We start from the raw sequence: 13,234 nt of genomic DNA on the forward strand, positions 1-13,234 counted from the left end.
CGATAATCTGGGCGATACTTGGGTGCTAGTTTCCGTTATAAACAACATTCTGGGCCCTGCACAAGTGATGACGTCAGATTTTATTTTAAAAAATAGGCCGGGCGATTCAGCTCATTCCTGTATGCCAAAAGTTGCGCTGGCGATAAAATGGCGATAATCGGGCGCTAGTTTCCATTTCTCATCAAAAATAGGCAATAAACTGAATCTCGGCGCTAAATGGGTGATAAATGGGCGAATATGTGCCAAAAGTCTAGCCCCTTGGGTTATTTTTGGTAAATTCATCAGGGGCCATCAAAATACAACGAGAACCATCCCAGTGACAAGTAAAGCATGAACAAAGCATTATTGGAGCAAGGCACGGGCCTCTAATTGCTGTAGTTTTTGGTCTAACTATTCCTTACAATGGGATCATTTGTCAAAATTTTGGAAACAGTTTTGAAGTACTGCGATCAACAGTGTCATCACATTTAAAGTTATCATCATCTACACGCTGCCCCTCCATGACATCATCTGAAATAAACAATGTCACATTCCTAATAGAGAGACTTGCATTTCTATAGCACCTTTCAGGACGTTGGGACATCCCAAAGCGCTTTACAGCCAATGAGGTACTTTTGAAGTATAGCCACTGTCGTAATGTAGGAAACATGGCCACTTTGCACACAGCAAGCACCTGATAATGATCAGATAATCTGATTTTAGTGAGGTATGATGTCCTAGGCCCAACCATCTTCAGCCGCTTCATCAATGACCTTCCCTCCATCATAAGGTCAGAAGTGGGGATGTTCACTGATGACTGCACAATGTTCAGTTCCATTCACAACTCCTCAGATAATTGACATATGAGGAGAGACTGGATCAACTGGGCCTTTATACACTGGAGTTTAGAAGGATGAGAGGGGATCTCATAGAAACAAAAAAGATTCGGACAGGACTGGACAGGTTAGATGCGGGACGAATGTTCCCGATGTTGGGGAAGTCCAGAACCAGGGGACACAGTCTTAGGATAAGGGGCAGGCCATTTAGGACTGAAATGAGGAGAAACTTCTTCACTCAGAGAGTTGTTAACCTGTGGAATTCCCTGCCGCAGAGAGTTGTTGATGCCAGTTCATTGGATGTATTCAAGAGGGAGTTAGATATGGTCCTTACGGCTAAAGGGATCAAGGGGTATGGAGAGAAAACAGGAAGGGATACTGAAGGAATGATCAGATATGATCTTATTGAATGGTGGTGCAGGCTCGAAGGGCCGAATGGCCTACTCCTGCACCTATTTTCTATGTTTCTATGTTTCTATGCCCGCATGCAGCAAGACCTGGATGACATTCAGGCTTGGGCTGATAAGTGGCAAGTAACATTCACGCCACTAAGCACCAGGCAATGTCTATCTCCAACAAGCGAGAGTCTAACCAATGGGATTATCATCGCCGGATCCCCCACCACCAAAATCCTGGGGGTCACTATTGACCAGAAATTTAACTGGACCAGCCACATAAATACTGTGGCAACAAGAGCGGGTCAGATGCTGGGTATTCTGCAGCGAGTGTCTCACCTCCTGACTCCCCAAAGCCTTTCTACCATCTACCAGGCACAAGTCAGGAGTGTGATGGAATACTCTCCACTTGCCTGGATGAGTGCAGCTCCAACAACACTCGAAGCTCAACACCATCCAGGACAAAGCAGCCCACTTGATTGGCACCTCATCCACCACCTTAAACATTCACTCCCTTCACCACCGGCGCACTGTGGCTGCAGTGTGTAGCTTCTATAAGTTGCACTGTAGCAACTCGCCAAGGTTTCTTCGGCAGTACCTCCCAAACCCGCGGCCTCTACCACCTAGAAGGACAAGGGTAGCAGGTGCATTGGAACATTACCACCTCCAAGTTCCCCTCCAAGTTACACACCATCCAGACTTGGAAGTATATCGCCATTCCTTCATTGTAGCTGGGTCAAAATCCTGGAACTCGCTCCCTAACAGCATTGTGGGAGCACCTTCACCACACGGACTGCAGCGGTTCAAGAAGGCGGCTCACCACCATCTTCTCAAGGGCAATTAAGGATGGGCAATAAATGCTGGCCTTGCCAGCAATGCCTACATCCCGTGAACAAATTAAAAAAAAATGATTTGAAGGATAAATTTTGGCCAGGACACCGGGGATAACTCCCCTGCACTTCTTCGAAATGGTACCATGGGATCTTTTATGTCCACCTGAGAGAGCAGGCGGGGCCTCGGTTTAACATTTGATCCGAAAAACAGCACCTCCAACAGTGCAGCACTCCCTTGGACTGTCAGCCTAGATTTTGTGCTCAAGACTCTAGAGTGAGACTTGAACCCACAACCTTCTGACTCAGAGGCGAGAGTGATGCCCACTGAGCCACAGCTGGCACCGATATGTACTCTGACAACATCCAACTAAACTCACCACCAACTCTCTCACCACCACCACAACCTCTCATTTGTCACATTGTTTGTCCGATATCCAGTACTGAATGAGCAGAAATTTCTTCCAATTAAATATTGGGAAGACCGAAGCCATTATCATCGGTCCCCTCTGCAATCTACGTTCTCTAGCCACTGACTCAGTCCCTTTCTCTGGCCACAGTTCACAACCTTGGTGTCCTATTTAACACTGAGCTGAGCTTCTGACCCCCTATTCTCTCCATCACAAGACCGCCTTCTTCCACCTCTGCAACATCGCCCGTCTCCACCCCTGCCCCAGCTCATCCGCTGCTTAAATCCTCAGTACTGGAGGAGCAGAAATTTCCTCCAAGTAAATATTGGCAAGATCGAAGCCATTGCCTTCGGTCCCTGCCACAAACTTCGTTCCATAGCTGCGACTCCATCCCAGTCCCTAGCATCTGTCTAACACCGAACCAGACCACACGCAACCTTGGTGACGTTGTTGACCCCGAGATGACCTTCCGACTACACATCCGCACCATCGCCAAGTCCACCGACTTCCACCTCCAGAACATCGTCTGGCTCCACAGCTCAGCAAAGTGATGGAAGGTGTCGTCGACAGTGCTTTCAAGCGGCACTTACTCACCAATAACCTGCTCACTGATGCCCAGTTTGGGTTCCGCCAGGACCACTTGGCTCCAGACCTCATTACAGCCTTGCTCCAAACATAGACAAAAGAGCTGAATTCCAGAGGTGAGGTGAGAGTGACTGACCTTAACATCAAGGCGGCATTTGATCGAGTGTGGCATCAAGGTGCCCTAGTAAAACTGAAGTCAATGGGAATCAGGGGGAAAACTCTCCACTGACTGGAGTCATACCTAACACAAAGGAAGATGGTTGTGGTTGTTGGAGGTCAATCATCCCAGCCTCAGGACATCGCCGCAGGAGTTCCTCAGGGCAGTGTCCTCGGCCCAACCATCTTCAGCTGCTTCATCAATGATCTTCCCTCCCTCATAAGGTCAGGCATCATAAGGTGGGAATGTCCTGACTTGGAAACATATCTCCGTTCCTTCATCTAGGCCAAAATCCTGGAACTCCCTAACAACACCGTGGGAGTACCTTCACCACAGGGACTGTAGTGGTCAAAGAAGACGGCTCACCACCACCTTCTCGAGGGCAATTAGGGATGGACAATAACTGCTGGCCTTGCCAACGATGCCCACATCCCAGGAACGAATAAAAAACATCTGTCATAATATCTCCTTATGTGGCTCGGTGTTTGATAACGCTGCTGTAATGTGCCTTGGGATGTAGTAATACATTAAAGGTGCTATATTAATGCAAATAGTTGTTGTGGTGATAGAAGTTTAAGGTATTTTCATCATCTATTTCCTCTTCCAGTGGTCTCCTTTAATCCCCGAACTCCAGTTTCTCCCATTTCCGCCCCTGGAGAAAGAAAGGAAGCAATTGCATTTATATAGCGCCTTTCACAATCTCAGGCCGTCCCCAAGCGCTTTACAGCCAATTCATTACTTTTGTAGTGTAGTCACTGTTGTAATGTGGGAAACTGGGCAGCCAAAATTGCGCACAGCAAGCTCCCACAAGCAGCAGTATGATAATGACCAGATAGTTTGTATTTTTTGTGACGTTGGTTGAGGGATAAATATTGGCCAGGAAACTGTCGATAACTCCACTGTTCTTTTTCAAAATCGTGTCATGGGATCTTTTACGTCCAATTGGTTTGACGTCTCATCCGAAAGACGGCACCGCCAACAGTGCAGTACTTCCCCAGTATTACGAGATCCTATAATTTTTGGACTTGCACTAATCTCAGACTGTAAATGTCACCTGCATCTTTGCTGTGCTCCAAAACATTCCAAAAGCCACCCTTGAGTTTGTTCCAAGCTTCTGGGTTTATTTAAAGAATTTATATCAAGCCAAAAATGCCTGCAGGACAGTACAGTTCTTGTACTAAACTGCCAAGGCCTTTGAAGCTTCTTCAGAAAGTAAACATAATGGGCTAGAATTCCCCTTCCGATCACTAGTGCCAGATCCTTAGCGGTATTCCGGCGGTTGCGTGTTTTGAACCGCCGGAATACCGCTGGTGCGCGCCCCCGCAGTTTTCGGGCCCTCAATGTCGGCGGTGGCGAAGCCGAGCGATGGTGGACTGGAGCGGGCGGCGGGAACGGGAGAAAAATCAGCGATCTCCTTACCTTTAGTAAGGGAAGCTGAACCACTGCAGAAAACGTCCTGAAAACCTACTCTGCGCATGCGCGGTCATTCTCCCGCCATTTTGGAGTCAAGGGTGACTCTGCACATGTGCAGAGAAGGGTAGGACAGCACTGGACATCTTGAAGCTGCAGAGGTTGGTTGAGGTCAGTGAGAGAGGAGCTGTGAGAGGATTTGCGAGGTGTTTTCAGGAGTACACTGATTACATTCATTATGTTTACAATTATATCATAATATAAAATAGTATCATTAATAATATAACTAGTAATAATTATAATAACAATAGATCTTAAAATCTTTTAAAAAATAGTAATAATAATAATTAATAAATAATCAAGTTCAAATATATGTATACATATATAAATACAATGGAAAATTAAGCCATAGAAGTGGAGAGGGCGCTAGGTGGGAGGAAGAGGGCCACGCATTTCTCGGAGGAAGCCCAGAAGTCATTGGTGGAATCATAGAATCAAATTTACAGCACGGAAGGAGGCCATCTCGGCCCATCGTACCTGCGCCGGCCAACCAAGAGCTATCCAGCCTGATCCTCTTTCCAGTTCTTGGCTCTATGGGCGTATTGCAGCCGAGCTTGATTAGGTGATCCAACCGTATGTCAATACATTTGGTCTCTTGATGCTGAAGCGCGACTTGTGCTGGCGACGCAGGATTCTGTGTGGCAGAGTGAACTTGATCTTCAAATCATGGAACAGGGAATGGGAGAGCTCCCCCTCCGGGTCAGGGAATGGGGGGGCCAATCGCACTCTGGGTCAGGGAATGGGGGGGGGGGGGGGGGCGATCTCCCTCCGGGTCAGGGAATGTGGGGGGGGGGCGATTGCCCTCTGGGTCAGGGAATGGGGCGGGGGGGGGGGGCGATCGCCCTCCAGGTCAGGGAATGGGGGGGGGGGGGCGATTGCCCTCTGGGTCAGGGAATGGGGGTTTCCCCCTCCGGTTTAGGAAATGGGGGGTTCCCCCTCCGGGTCAGGGAATGGGGGAGGCGATCGCCCTCCAGGTCAGGGAATGGGGGGTGGGGGGCTCCCCCTTCGGGTCAGGGAATGGGAGGGGGTTTCCCCCTCTGGGTCAGGGAATGGGGGTTTCCTCCTCCGGGTCAGGGAATGGGGGGATCCCCCTCCGGGTCAGGGAATGGGGGTTTCCCCCTCTGAGTCAGGGAATGGGGGTTTCCTCCTCCGGGTCAGGGAATGGGGGGATCCCCCTCCGGGTCAGGGAATGGGGGTTTCCCACTCCGGGTCAGGGAATGGGGGTTTCTCCCTCTGGGTCAGGGAATGGGAGCCTCCCCCTCCGGGTTAGGGAATGGGGGCCTCCCCCTCCGGGTCAGGGAATGGGGGGAATCCCCCTCCGGGTCAGGGAATGGGCGGAACCCCCTCCGGGTCAGGGAATGGGGCGATCGCCTTCTGGGTCAGGGAATGGGGGGATCCCCCTCCGGGTCAGGAAATGGGGGGATCCCCCTCCGGGTCAGGGAATGGGGGTTTCCCCCTCCGGGTCAGGAAATGGGGGGGGTCTCCCCCTCCGGGTCAGGGAATGGGGGGTCTCCCCCTCCGGGTCAGGGAATGGGGGGTCTCCCCCTCCGGGTCAGGAAATGGGGGGAATCCCCCTCCGGGTCAGGGAATGGGGGGAACCCCCTCCGGGTCAGGGAATGGGGCGATCGCCTTCTGGGTCAGGGAATGGGGGGATCCCCCTCCGGGTCAGGAAATGGGGGGATCCCCCTCCGGGTCAGGGAATGGGGGTTTCCCCCTCCGGGTCAGGAAATGGGGGTTTCCCCCTCCGGGTCAGGCATTGGGGGGGAATCCCCCTCCGAGTCAGGGAATGGTGGGGCTCCCCCTCTGGGTCACTTTCCCCACCCCCACCCCCAGTGCCTTTCATCATCTGGCAATCTGTGAATAATGCACAGAATTGAATTGTTGACACGACTGTAAGGAAGCACTCCCAGCTCACTTAACACAGTAAAACCAATCCAAATATCCGGAACGAAGAACCATCCAATCTGGTGCCAGTAGCTATCTTAACTTTGAATCTCCTTCAGCTTTTAACAATGCAGAATATCTATTTATATATAAAAAGTTTGGTGGCTAACACGCACTTCCTGTTTGTCACACTTATTTCCTGTGTGGTGATTGTATCATGTCTGGAATGTAACGCCTAGAGTTGCCTGTTAAAAATGATAAGCCACAGGGTTTCTGTAGGTTTCTATACTTATCTTTCAGACCGCCCAATATTAGGTGGTGCTGCTAACACCTCCCAGGCCTATTCAACCAGGGGGTGCTGCAGGTAAGAATTATTTTAAATTGAAATTAAGTTTTATTTTAAATGTATTACTTTTTTCATGTCAGCCATGGCTCAGTGGGTAGCACTCTCACCTCTGAGTCAGAAGGTTGTGGGTTCAAGTCCCACTCCAGGGACTTGAGCACATAAATCTAGGCTGACACTCCCAGTGCACTGCTGGGGGAGTGCTGCACTGTCGGAGGTGCCGTCTTTCGGATGAGACGTTAAACTGGCTGTTAAACAGTAAAAGATCCCACAGCGCTATTTTGAAGAAGAGCAGGGGAATTATCCTCGGTGTCCTGGGGCCAATATTTATCCCTCAGCCAACATCAGTAAACAGATTGGGCCGGAATTTGCAATCAGAGACATACCTTCGGAGTATGCCCCAACATAACAAAAACAGATTATCTGGTCATTATCACATTGCTGTTTGTGGGAGCTTGCTATGCGCAAATTAGCTGCCGCGTTTCCCACATTACAACAGCAACAACACTCCAAAAAAAGTACTTCATTGGCTGTAAAGTGATTTGAGACGTCTGGTGGTCATGAAAGGCGCTATATAAATGCAAGTCTTTCTTTCTTTTTCTTTGACACGCCCAGTATTGCACTTTCGGAGGTACCACCTTTCAGATGAGACGTTAAACTGAGGCCCAGTCTTCCCTTTCAGGTGAGCGTAAAAGATCCCGTGACACTATATAAAAGAGATGGGGTGTTCTCTCCGGTGTCTTGGCCAATATTTATCCCTCAGCCAACATCAGTAAACAGATTAGGCCGGTATTTGCAGTCAGAGACATACCTTCAGATTACGCCCCTGACCCCCCAAAATATCCGAATCTACCTGATGGCTCCCAGGCTTCGGGTCTGGGGCCTGCGTAATGGCCCACGGGTCCCAGGGTCCCAGGCGGTTCGAAAGCACCCTGTGATCAGGTGGGCCAGGTCCTCCTATCAGAAAGGAGGGTTCCTCATATGAAAGAAAGACTTGGATTTATATAGCGCCTTTCACAACTACCAGATTTCTCAGAAATTTTATAGCCAATGAAGTATTTTTGGAGTGTAGTCACTATTGTAATGTGGGCAACACGGCAGCCAATTTGCGCACAGCAAGCTCCCACAAACAGCAATGTGACACTGACCAGATAATCTGTTTTTTTTTCAGTGATATTGGGGGGATAACTATTGGCCAGGACACCGGGGATAACTCCCCTGCTCTTCTTCAAAATAATGCCATGCGATCTTTTACGTGGGAGAGCAGACAGGGCCTCGGTTTAATGAAATCTGAAAGACGGCACCTCTGACAGTGCAGCACTCCTTCAGCACTGCACTGGGGTGTCAGCCTAGTGCTCAAGTTCCTGGACTTGAACCCACAACCTTCTGACTCAGAAGCAAGTATTCTACCCACTGATAATATAGTAGTATAGTATTAGGCAGTCCCTTGTGTCGAGGATGACTTGCTTCCACACTAAAAAGGGATGAGTTTACAGGTGTTTCAATGAGGGACCTGACATTCTAGGTCCCGAAATACATCCTGAAGGGTGGAAGATGCCTGTGCATGGATTCTTTTAACCTGGGGTGGCCATTGCACACCACGGAGCCACAGCTGACACTGCTTATGGGGATTCCATTTACGAGGAATATTTAAATAATTGAATAATTTACACATCGGGAATAAAAATAAATATTCCCATTTTCACATTTAATAAAAAGTCCTTTTAATAAAGCATTTACAATAAAAATTAAATTTTTTGAAAACTAATTTATACATTTTAATCCAGGCCAAAGTTTACATGAATGAATTTTAAATATTTGCTGAAGATTTTTAATTTTTAAAATTTTTAATTTAACATTTATATTAACTCTTACAGTGGTGTAAGCAGGCAAAGGGCCTGCTTTTAGCAGGCGTAAAGGTTTGGTGGGCATTTGCTGGGCTGTTATAGCCCAACACTGCACCAGCGGGTTTGATTTTTGGGTCGGTTCGTATGATCAGTGAAGGCGAACCGTGAACATTGCAAGTACCGCCTGTGTGACTCGGAACTTGCAGGGCCTTTTACATGGCTTACAACAGCATCATGTGGGCCTTTATCTGCTCGTTATTGCATTGCTGATTGTGGGAGCTTGCTGTGCCCAAATTGGCTGCCGTGTTTCCCACATTACAACAGCGACTACACTTCAAATGTACTCCATTGGCTGTAAAGCACTTTGGAACATTATAAGGTCGTCAAAGGTGCTATATAAATGCAAGTCTTACTTTCATTCTCAGATCTCTCCAGCCCCCTGACCGGCATCCCCTGCCCACGCGCCCTCTCCCCAGTGCCCATTGAATCACTGCCCCCCCCAATATGTCTCTACTTATCTGCAGAATAACTCCATGAGGCCTAGTGCTGTGCTTGAACTGCTGTGACCTTAGACTCTTTATTGTAACTGCAGAGTGAGGCAGCAACGTGGTGACCAGCCTTTTATATAGCTCTTGCCTGGGCCTCTCACAGTTGCACCCTCTAGTGGTACCAGCATAGTATATACAGAGTATACATATCTGACAACATTCCCCCCCCAAAGTCTTTGATGTGAGTTAGTTACGGGTTGAGGCGATCCGGAACTCTGCATGCCCTGGTTGATCGTCTGAGTGTCACTTCTGACATGGGTGAGTTGGTCGGGCCACTGCTGTCTTGCAGCACTGTTGATCTGACTGGACAGTTGGAGATGGTGGGATCATCCTCGTGGTTGGCAGCTAGGTCTGTTGCTGATTGGGTGTGTGTAGGTGGATCGCTGAAGGTAAGGTCCTCTCCCGGTAGTTCCTGGTTACCTGTAAATCGGAATTTGGTCTGGTCCAAATGCTTTCTGCATGTTTGTCCATTAAGCAGTTTGACAACAAACACTCTGTTCCCCTCCTTGGCGAAAACAGTGCCAGCGACCCATTTGGGGCCATGACTGTGATTCAACATAAACATCGAGTCGTTTACAGTGATGTCGCGTAATATAGCTGCGCGATCATGGTACATGTTTTGCCGATAACGCCTGGTTTCCACCTGATCGTTGAGGTCAGGGTGAACTAAGGAGAGCCTGGTTTTGAGTGCACATTTCCTTAGTAACTCCGCAGGGGGGGACCCGAGTAAGCGAGTGGGGACGTATCCTGTAATTGATGAGCACCCGGGATAGGCGGGTTTGTAAGGAACCTTCCGTGACACGTTAAAGCTCTGCTTTATGGTTTGAACTGCCCGCTCCGCTTGGCCATTGGATGCGGGCTTTAATGGGACAGACCTGACATGCTTGATGCCATTGTGGGTCATGGATTTATTGAATTCTGAGCTGGTGAAGCACGGACCATTGTCGCTGACCAAAATGTCGGGCAAGCATGGATGGCGAACATGGACCTGAGGCTTTCAATGGTGGCGGTGGACGTGCTGGATGCCATTATTACACATTTGATCCGCTTAGAGTAGGCGTCTACTACAACGAAGAACATTTTTCCTAGAAAGGGGCCCGCATAATGTACGTGGATCTTGGACCATGGTTTTGAGGGCCAGGACCACAGATTAAGTGGAGCCTCCCTGTGGGCATTGCTCAATTGTGATTAAGGGTTACACTGACACACGCATGACTCCAAGTCCGAGTCAATGGCGGGCTACCAGACGTGGGACCTGGCGATAACCTTCATCATGACTATGCCTGGGTGGGCACTGTGTAGGTCGCGTATGAATGTTGCCCAGCCTTTTTTTGGCAGGACGACGTGGTTGCCCCATAAGAAGCAATCCGATTGGATGGACATTTTGTCTTTACGATGGTGAAACGGCTTTATCTCGTCCTGCATTTCTCTTGGGACCGCTGACCAGCCCCCATTGATGACGCAACTTTTTACAAGAGACAACACGGGGTCCTGGTTGGTCCAGCTCCTGATCTGGCGGGCCGTTACGGGTGACCCTTCACTTTCGAAGACAACCATGACCAGACACAGGTCTGCGGGCTGCGCCATTTCCACCCCGGTGGTGGGCAACAGTAGCCGGCTGAGGGCATCGGCGCAGTTCTCAGTGCCTGGCCTGTGGCGGAGTGTATAATCGTAGGCCGACAGTGTTAGTGCCCATCTTTGGATTCGCGACGAAGCATTGGTGTTTATGCTTTTGCTTTCCGAAAACAGTGAGAATAGGGGCTTGTGGTCCGTTTCTAACTCGAACCTGAGTCCAAACAAATACTGGTGCATTTTTTTTTACCCCATAGACACAGGCCAAAGCCTCTGTCTCGACCATACTGTAGGCTCTTTCGGCCTTGGATAGACTTCCAGATGCATATGCAACTGGTTGGAGTTTGCCCACTACATCAGCTTGCTGTAAAACACACCCGACACCGTACAACGACACGTCACATGCTAAAACTAGACAACTGCCTGGGTCATACAACACAAGCAACTTGTTCGAACACAGCAAGTTTCTGGCCTTTTTGAAGGCGGCCTCTTGATTTTGACCCCAAACCCAGTTGTCTCCCTTGCATAGCAACTTGTGCAACGGTTCGAGTAAGGTGCTCAACCCCGGAAGAAAGTTACCGAAATAGATGAGGAGTCCCAGGAACGAGCACAGCTCCGTTACATTTCGTGGTCTGGGTGCATTCTTGATGGCCTCGGTCTTCGAGTCAGTGGGCCTAATGCTGTCTGCCGCAATCTTCCTCCCCAGGAATTCTACCTCTGGCAGCAGGAAGACACACTTGGATCGTTTCAGCCGGAGTCTGACTCTGTTTAGTCGACTTAAAACCTCTTGCACGTTGCGCAGGTGTTCGGTGGTGTCGCGACCACTGATTCGGGTGTCATCCTGAAATACAACATAGAAACATAGAAACATAAAAAATAGGTGCAGGAGTAGGCCATTTGGCCCTTCGAGCCTGCACCACCATTCAATAAGATCATGGCTGATCATTCCTTCGGTACCCCTTTCCTGCTTTCTCTCCATACCCCTTGATCCCTTTAACTGTAAGGGCCATATCTAACTCCCTCTTGAATATAACCAATGAACTGGCATCAACAACTCCCTGCGGCAGGGAATTCCACAGGTTAACAACTCTCTGAGTGAGGAAGTTTCTCCTCATCTCAGTCCTAAATGGCTTACCCCTTATCCTTAGACTGTGTCCCCTGCTTCTGGATTTTCCCAACATTGGGAAAAATTTTTCCAGCATCTAACCTGTCCCGTCCCGTCAGAAATTTATATGCTTTGTAAGGTTCAAAAATCCACCGCCGCATTTTATTGGAACACCCTAAGGACAAGAAAACTACCATGGGATCGTCCTATACATTTTAAATGAACATTTTTGGCCAAGTAAATCCTCAGACCAGGCAGGCTGGCAAACGTGTGGGTGGATACAGACATTGTGGAGTCTGGCTCACAAGCGAGACAGAGGCACTGGCCAATGGGGGAAAAGTGCATTCTGGCAGGCAAATCAGGGGTCGAGTCGGGCCGGAAGCGGAGAAATCCTCAACCAATGGGGACTACCCGGCCCAGTTTGAAAATATGATTCACCCCTAATGAATGTGGACCATCATCTACCTCATGGCCTATCAAAGGGGAGGCCCAAACCAATTGACTCTCAGGACTGTTACAATGGACCAGCTGACGTTGAGGCACCAATGTGCACTTAAACAATACCCCTGTCCTCACCTACCTGTACCTGTGACATCTTCTGATTAAATATTCAAAGCTATCTCCCCTCCCAAACTTACACAATGGACCACCAATTGAGTTTGAGCGTGAAAAGGCAGAACTAAATTGGATACAAAGATAGGAGCTACAGAACCAGCAGTGGAAGTCAGCTTTTCACAGGGCCCTCGCTCTGGGGAAGGTGTGCTTAACTCCAGCAGCTTTTTGCTTCGGAGCCAACCGAAAGGCAAAGAGAAGAAACTGACGCAACATCGAGGAGGAAAACCGAACCGACCAACAACGTAAAACCCACCCCAGAGGGACCCCGAGCTGAAATAAGTGCCCCCCAGAACCCCGGAGTTGATAGGATTGTGAGTAAAGCCCAAACCCCCTCACAGACTCAATTTAGGATAGGAATTGGTAAGAAGGGTGAAAGTGGGAGGTGTGGTTGTGTGTGAGTGGAATGTTTTAACTTCTTATTTTCTCCTTCCCTGTTGTGAGATTTTTTGTGTTGTTGAGTGAGATTGTGCCATTGCTGCTATTTATGACCTCTTCCTATGCTCTCTATCTTGGTGTTTACAATTCTAAACAAACAACATAAGCCATTTTGTACTCTTACCCACTGTGTCTGGTGCCTCATTACTCACCCATCCTCATAAATCGCACGTACAGAACCCAAGGGGAGTGTGGATTCGAACCCGCACCCCAACCTCCCCTT

General features: G+C 49.0%; 1 protein-coding gene across 1 annotated transcript in view; it reads right to left on the reverse strand.

The window, feature by feature from the left end:
- Positions 1–4,685, reverse strand: part of itpr2 (inositol 1,4,5-trisphosphate receptor, type 2) — a 404,634-nt gene extending 399,949 nt beyond the window's left edge. The window contains exon 1 of the mRNA XM_070897635.1: positions 4,612–4,685. The gene's annotated coding sequence lies outside the window, so the exon portion shown is untranslated. The remainder of the gene's footprint in view (positions 1–4,611) is intronic.
- Between the last annotated feature and the right edge of the window lie 8,549 nt (positions 4,686–13,234).

Source organism: Pristiophorus japonicus, chromosome 13, assembly GCF_044704955.1.
Source record: "Pristiophorus japonicus isolate sPriJap1 chromosome 13, sPriJap1.hap1, whole genome shotgun sequence".
NCBI classification, from domain to species: Eukaryota; Metazoa; Chordata; class Chondrichthyes; family Pristiophoridae; genus Pristiophorus; species Pristiophorus japonicus.